Source organism: Neltuma alba, unplaced genomic scaffold (genome assembly GCF_004799145.2).
Source record: "Neltuma alba isolate B1F8T4 unplaced genomic scaffold, ASM479914v2 tig00012172_pilon, whole genome shotgun sequence".
Lineage (NCBI taxonomy): Eukaryota > Viridiplantae > Streptophyta > Magnoliopsida > Fabales > Fabaceae > Neltuma > Neltuma alba.
Window position 1 is genome coordinate 199,642 of NW_021636717.1, and position 7,874 is coordinate 207,515.

General features: G+C 31.2%; 1 pseudogene; it reads left to right on the forward strand.

The window, feature by feature from the left end:
* The first annotated feature begins 5,446 nt into the window (after nucleotides 1-5,446).
* LOC114724160 (uncharacterized) lies at nucleotides 5,447-7,712 on the forward strand (annotated as a pseudogene).
* Nucleotides 7,713-7,874: the final 162 nt, after the last annotated feature.

Genomic DNA, 7,874 nt, shown 5'->3' on the forward strand with positions numbered 1-7,874 from the left:
ACAATTTTACCCTTTATTTATTATTGTGTGACTTTATTATATGAAGTATGATGTATATTGAATAAGAGTAAAGTTGAAAAGTTGTGAATTTTAAATAAGAATTATTGAAGTTTAAAATTTTTCTTGCATGTTGTGAGTGATATAAATAAGATATTGTGAGTGACTTATAAATAGGATGAGAGGAATAAGTCTGTACCCAATTCCTTATATTTAATAAATGCTACTTCAACTATAATATAAATCAAATTTTATAATATTCTTTAGTCCTTAATATAGGCCTAATTATTGAGTTGATTTTGATCATATATATAAGACTTATTTCTAATATTTATCAAATTTTCAAATCACTCCTATAGATACTTTTAACCATAATCAGGTAGAAGAGGGAGAGAGAGAATATTAAGGAAGATGATTATAGTGTTTTAGGAAAAACATGTTATATTTTTATATTAACTAACTTATCTAACTTCTTTAATTTATTAAATTAGTTAAATAGGTCTTACATTAAGGATGGAGAGAGTACATCACTATAAATCCATAATACATGATAATGAAAATTTTATTTTTATATAACATATTGAGTTTTTTTAATTAAAAAGTTTTGCAAGATAATAAAGGAAAATTTCTAAAAAATGATCGTTAAATTTTAATTCTAAATCAGTGTTGGTTACTACACTCCTAAAAAATAACTATATTAAAAAAGTAAACGACAACACATTTTTATAGTAATTTCTTATTTAAAATTTAAAATTTAATAGTCTTTTTTTTTTTTTTGGATTTTCTCGATAATAAACCTCTCACTCATATGAAATTCTACTTCTAGTTGAATCTAATTAAAAATATCAAATATTGAATCATAATCGATATATTATCTTATTCCTTAATATAAGAACTGGTTAATGGTTAACTAATTTGAATAGATTAAAAAAAACTATTGAGTTATTATTTGTCATAATTAGGTGTTGTCTTTTGAAAAAATATTCTTACTAATCATGTATTAACTAAAACTACTATTGATTGAATCTTTAATATGCACAAAAAACTACTACAAAGACTATTTTTAAAAAATACATAGGCACGAGAAATAAAATAATTAAAATTTTATATTTAAAATAAAAATAAAAATAAATAATTACTCCCTCTGTTCCTTATTATAAGAGACATTGGTGTTATAGCATGTTCTATATATAAGAGACACTTAAAGTTGTCTCTACTTTTTTGTGTTGATTTACTATTTTACCCATATTTATTGTTTCCAACTCACACTCTCTCTCCTTCCCACTTCTCTTTTTTAATAAATTACCATTGTTTTATCTCCTTATTAATGAGGGTATTTAAAAAAAAATTATATTTTTTACGTATTAATTATTCTTAAGTAATTTTAAACTGTTTTTTGATAACGTAATTTAGTTATTCATCTTTTTAATAATAAAACGGACGGAAGGAGTATTATATTAGGGACCGGAGGGAATACCATATAAAAGCGCAACCGTTTTTTGGGTGCTCAATCGGTTGTCTGGAAATATGTGCTAAACCAAACAAAAATTGAATATTTGTAAAATTTGCACTTTCACACTGGCAGCTTTACGTGAGATGTCAATGCATAGGGAAACGCATAATTGTACGATTAATGAGAAAAATATATGAAAAAAGAGATGACAAATTAATTAGAAAAAAATTAATGAAAATACAATCCAAAATGGATCTTATAGAAAAAAGAGGATTAATTGAAAAATCTAACCTAAATCCTGCGAAAAATGAAAAAAAGGGGGGATGGTTAGTACTGTATATTAGAGTTTAGTGAATGAGGAGGAAATTAATATAAAATCATTAATTTTATTTTAAAAAAAGATTGAACATGGGACCCATGAAGAGGTGGCGCTGATCATGCCTGGAAATGACCTTGGAATTCGTCAATTCGGTGCTTTGAATATTGGGCCCCCAGACCCCCACCCACTCCCACCTCCCCACCTGATTGTTTTTGCCTTTTTGGGTTAATATCATTTTCTATCCATATAATCTGACGCAATTTTGATTTTAATTGATATAGTTTTTCATTATAATTTTTAATCCCTGTAAAGTATTTTATAAGTATTTAGTCTGAGTTAATGTTATTGATTATTAAGATAAAAAATAAAATCATTAAAAATATAAAAACCAAAATGAAAACTCGTCTGCTAATAAATTTTGACTTTATTTTTATATTTATGAAGTTATAACGACAAAAAATTATAATTTGAAATCACGCAAACTAAAATCAAAGTTTGATTAATTATGAGCACGTAAAATGAAGGGATCCGGGGTTATCATTGGATTCTCAACTTTCTTGCATTATATATTTCACTTAATCTCTTATCCTATGTTCTAATTTTCTGTACAAGACGCGTTGGCAAACAAAAAAAAAAAAAAAAAAATCTGTACAGACACATATTTATTCATTAATTTTTGTGCGGAAAAAAAGACAAGTAATGAAGGTTTTTATTTTTGGGGTTTCAAACAAGTAATGAAGATTCTAGATGCCAAAATTCCATGCTGTTATCCTCATGTTTTCCCTTTTTTAGCTAATCATCATGATTAATTCATTAATTGTTAAGCATGGTTGAGCATGCTACTAATGCTTAGTTAGAAGACGTATTATTTAACTTTAATGATGTATATTAATTTCTGTTCTTATATCAAAACTAATTAATTAATTTGAATAGATTAAGAAAATTTGTTAAGTTAGTTATCCATAATAAATAGTGTTGTTTTCCTGAATACGTTGCTAATAAATGTATTAGTTTGAATACTACCTCCGGTCCTTAATATAAGATCCTGTTTGACTTTTATTTTGATCCTAATATAAGACCCCAATCTACTTTGTCTCTCATATTTATCATTTTTTTTTCCAAAATAGCCATTTTAACAATAATAGTTCTAGTCAATACACTTGATTAGTAAGGTATTTTAGGAAAGACAATACCTATTTAGGACAAATAACAACTCAATTTACTTTCTTAATCCTCAAATTAGTCAACTGAATCTTATAAATAAGACCGGAGGTAGTACTATTTAATAAAATTCTTAATATGTATAACTATTATAGGGATTACTTGAAAAAAAAAAAACAGGTACAAGAGTGAAATGACTTTTTATATTTATATTAAGAATATGAGGATAATATGTCATGTTGTCTCTCAAAGCTCTCTCTCCTTTATCCCAGTCTGGCATTCTGCGATACTAATAACTAATAATAATGATTACTGGTCTTTAATAATGTACTAATTTTGTCGTTCAGACTCCCATTCCTTTCATAAGCTTTGAAATCTTGCAACGGTTAATGTGAAAAAATGCTGAAGAAAAAATTAATTGGTAAACCCTATAGTTTTACATAATTTTTATCATTCCTGTGAAATTTTTCTCATCAAGTTCTTATAATTCATCAGACTTTCAATTAAGTCATTATAATTTCATAGATTTTTATAGTCTTATGTCACAGGAAGCTGTAATAACATGATGAAAGAAATAAAGAGACCTAATTAAAAATAAAGTAAGATTATAGGAAACTGAAAATTATTTGTTTTTCAAAACAGGATGGAAAACGAATTTTAAAACTGTGATGAAAAGAATCTTGTGAGATTTCAAACATTTACCTGTGTTGCTTTTTTTTTTTAATAATAATTATTTTGAACACCTCCAAAGGTTTACTATTATTTTCTTCAGTCCAAGAGGTTTACATAATGACAACGATGATTAATGTTTTTATTTTTTTAAAAAGGATGATTAGCTGTTTTTTTTGGCTTGGTCTTAGTGCTTAACAAGCGTGAATAAAGTTCTAAATAATAATTAGGACTGATTCTGAGCTCAAGATGATGCCCTTTGAACTTTCAACTTAAATTAAAAAATATTAAAAAATAATAGTGGACTATGTTGAAAAATAAAATAAAATAAAAAGTGCAGAGGGATGCAGGACTATTATATTTAAATATTCTTCATGTGAATTTATTAATGCGTTATACAGACAATGATTCATGTCATTTCTTTGGGAAGAAACAATTAATAATCAGGCCCCCAAAAAAAAAAAAAAACTAGCAGCTAGCAGGGCAAGTATTTAAAGAGATAAATTAAAAGAACAGATCACACATCAGTAAAAGGAGTAATGAAATTCAAAATAAAGGCCTTAGTAAATATGGATTTTTTTCTCTTTTAATCGGGGCAAAGTGGCTTCTAACTTGTTTTTATTTTTATTTTTTGGTTTTTTTCAATCCTTAAAACTTGTTTATTTGTATATTGGGAAAAGTTTAAATGTGCATTCTTAAACAAAGTTTATTTGTTGGCAAAAAAAGTTTATTTATCCTAATACTACTAAGTATTAAGCCAAATAAGAATTTTAAATTTTTGTGATTTTCAATCATTAATATTGTTTAATCTTTTTTTCAATCCTAAATATAGGAAGTAATAACAAATTATTGAGTTATCAGTAACAAGAATAAGAGAGATAGAGAGTACATATTTATTACTCCTCTAGTCCTTAATATATGACTTAATTATTAAATTAATTTAGTCCTAAATATAAAACTTATTTATCATAATTATCAATTTTTTCTAAATTACTCTTATAGATACTTCTTAAACATAATCAAGTAGAAGAGGGATGAAGGATATTAACAAAGATGATTATGATATTTTAGAAAAACATGTCATTTATTTATATTTAACTAACTTATCTAACTTTCTGAATCCAATCAAATTAGTTAAATAAGTCTTATATTAAAGATATGAGGAATATTTAATTGAACACTTAAAAATTTCAACAAATATTTTGTGGTAAAAGTGGGTAGGATCTAAATATTTCTAGAAATTCAAATCCCAACAATGTAATTAAAAAAAACACAAGCAAAGTTTATTTATAACAATTGGCGTCATTGGTTGGCCTAAAATTTGACTTCATTCAGGTGACAGAATAATAAAAAAAATTCTGGTGTGCCAAAAGCCCAAAATTGTGACCGTGCGTCATTATAGATTAACGGTAACATAGTAACAACAAAATATGTGATTAAATTAAATCTGGCAACTTGCTTTTATTTTTTCCCCTGGTAAAAATTGGTAAATGAAAAATAAAATACAGAGACCAAGGAAACCAACTGGGAGAACAGGAGAGGAAGACAGAAAGAAAGGAAGAGAAAACGAGAAAGAAAGAGGTTGGAGGAGAAAGGCAGAGATTTCAAACCTTTTGAAAATCTCTAAGACTGCTTTGATCCTTCAACAAGTCTTTCTGTAACCCTAGTTCACTTTCATCTTCCGCGGCATTCTTCGCCTCTTCATACGCAATCATTTCTCCACGTCAACTTCCTATTCTTCTGCTCGCCGGAAATGTCAGGATGAGCCTCTGCCGGAGCATCCGACGGAGTCACTGGTTAGGGTTTTAGTTTCTTATCGAGGCCTCACATTATAGATCTCTGTCTGATTACCGAATTGGGCAAAAAAAAAAAACGATCATAACCGCCTCGTCAGCGCGGGTTGCGGTCGCTGGAATTGTGTTTTGGTGTTGACTTAATTATGGCGAAGGGAGGTCAATGCATTGAGAAGGTTCGGAGGGGCATTTGGATGGTGTTCTTCATGGTGGCAATGCTGGCGTCTTTGCTGGTTACATCGTTGCCGGTGCTCGTGGCGCTTGTTGATGTGTTGGTACCTTGTGTTTTGATCTCCAGCTTTACGTGCGTGAGGTGTTACGATTTTAAAGAACATTTGCGTCGATACACATTCAAGAGTTCCTTGACAGACATTCCCCTCGTTTCTATCATAAGATCTCTCATCATTATATGTATGATTGTTTTCTGTATTTTTTTCCCCTTCCTTTTTATGGTGCTTTGTTTACCTTTTTCGGGCATTATGATCGCTCTGGAGCTGGTATTTGCAGGGATGTTAAAGTAATGCTATACTTCTAAATTAGAAGAAACTGATTTCCCTTTATTTTGTCGTGGGGAATACATTGCTTAATTTCTTTTCCAAAGCATTCACCAGTTTGATGATTAAGTTGTCGAAACGAGGAGACAAGTTTCGAAAATCATTTCTCATATGCTGTTAACGTGTCGAAAGAAACTTCAACTATTTTTATATTTCTTTTCCAGATAAGCATCTACAAGTTAATCACAAATCTCAAGCTCACTGTTTTTTCTTCTTCCATTTCTTACCTTTTGGAATAACTATGTGATGGAATACGGGGCTAAGCTCACTGTGTATCGATGGAAGCGACGGTATTTCATCAGTTTTATGCTCTCTGACTAAAATTTTGTTAGCGTATACACATTGCATAATGAATTTTTGTATCTCTCACTTTGTATTGTGTGTTGGGGATTAGATGTGCAGAATATGTCGAAGAAAATCAGTGGTTCCTTTCCATAATTTAATTCCTGTTCTTTCCAGCCTAACGTTATCATTCTTGCACATTTGCAGGCGTGTATAGCATTTGCGATGGCCCTGCTTTATCACATGGTCCTTACCTTGGAGCCGTCTCTCTGTGTTCCTTTCTCTCAGTTGTTCTTCTTTCAGTAAAAGCTTGTGTTTTCACCGTAAATTCTCACATTGAAGCTGAAGCTGCAGCTTCTCTCTCAAAGCAGAGACTCCATTTGAAGAAGTCATGGGGAATGCCTGTACTTTTCCTCTCATCAGTTGTTTTTGCCCTTGGCCACATTGTGGTAGCTTATAGAACCAGCTGCAGGGCGCGGAGAAAGCTATTGTTTCACCGGGTTGATCCAGAAGCTGTAAGTTTGTGATGGCTATCTTTCTACCCTTTAACTTGAGGTTTACGCTTGGTAAATTGTTTCTGTAGTTTTGATTTTCTGGAGGTAAGAGGTTCTGATAATTTGCTTGGTACACAACCTATATGCCATTTTAAGCAGGTACTTTCATGCAAAGTTTTCTCTTGCTATCAGAAGGTCCCACGATCTCCTACTCCTTCTGTAGTGAGAACCCCAAAAAGTGACAGTGAAATGAGACGGAGACCTTTTGGGACAGCTTGTGATGAAGAAATGCCACCCAAATTACTTGGAGACTCTGACGGCTTATTCATTACATGTCAAGGACTTACAGTCCATTACAAAGTCAGCTTGCCTGGTTCGCCACCACATACCCTGTCCTCTGCATCCATCGTTGAACCAAATTTTAGCAATGTCACTTCATCGGCTGGGGGATTGCTAAATTCAATGGGCATTTGGCAGTATGTCTCCAAAGATCCAGAGGCAACTCCACAGGAGCTATAGCAATCAATTCATGGCTCATCACTCTATACTCCACTTCTGGATGGTCCTGTGACTTCTCCAGCTGTTTCTGAAGATATACCTGCTTTGTGCTTGGAAAACATTCATGAAGAAACTAATAAATTAGATTCTATGAATTTGGAGAAAAATATGGATGGTAGCACTAATGGTGAATTAGGGGTTGTTCTTGTACACGGATTTGGTGGTGGAGTCTTCTCTTGGAGGCATGTTATGGGATCTATTTCTCGACAAAGTAATTGCACTGTTGCTGCATTTGACAGGCCTGGCTGGGGACTAACATCAAGGCCTCGTCGAAGGGATTGGGAGGAAAAAGATTTACCTAATCCATATAAGCTTGATAGTCAGGTGATTATCCTTATGATTATTAGTGTGAGAAATGCATTCTTTCTTCCTCATGGTATTGAACAAATAACTAAGGTATTGGCCAAGCTCATGATTCATGATATGATCTGAATACTTCCCTTTTGGAACGGAGAGTCAACTTTTGGCTTCCTAGGCTAATGACATAGCATATGTTGATTATTTTTTCTTGTTCAACAGTGCATTAGTGGTTTTTTATGCAAAAAAGGTTATAAGGATGGTGTTTTGGAGTGTTGAATGCTGAAACTGGTGACG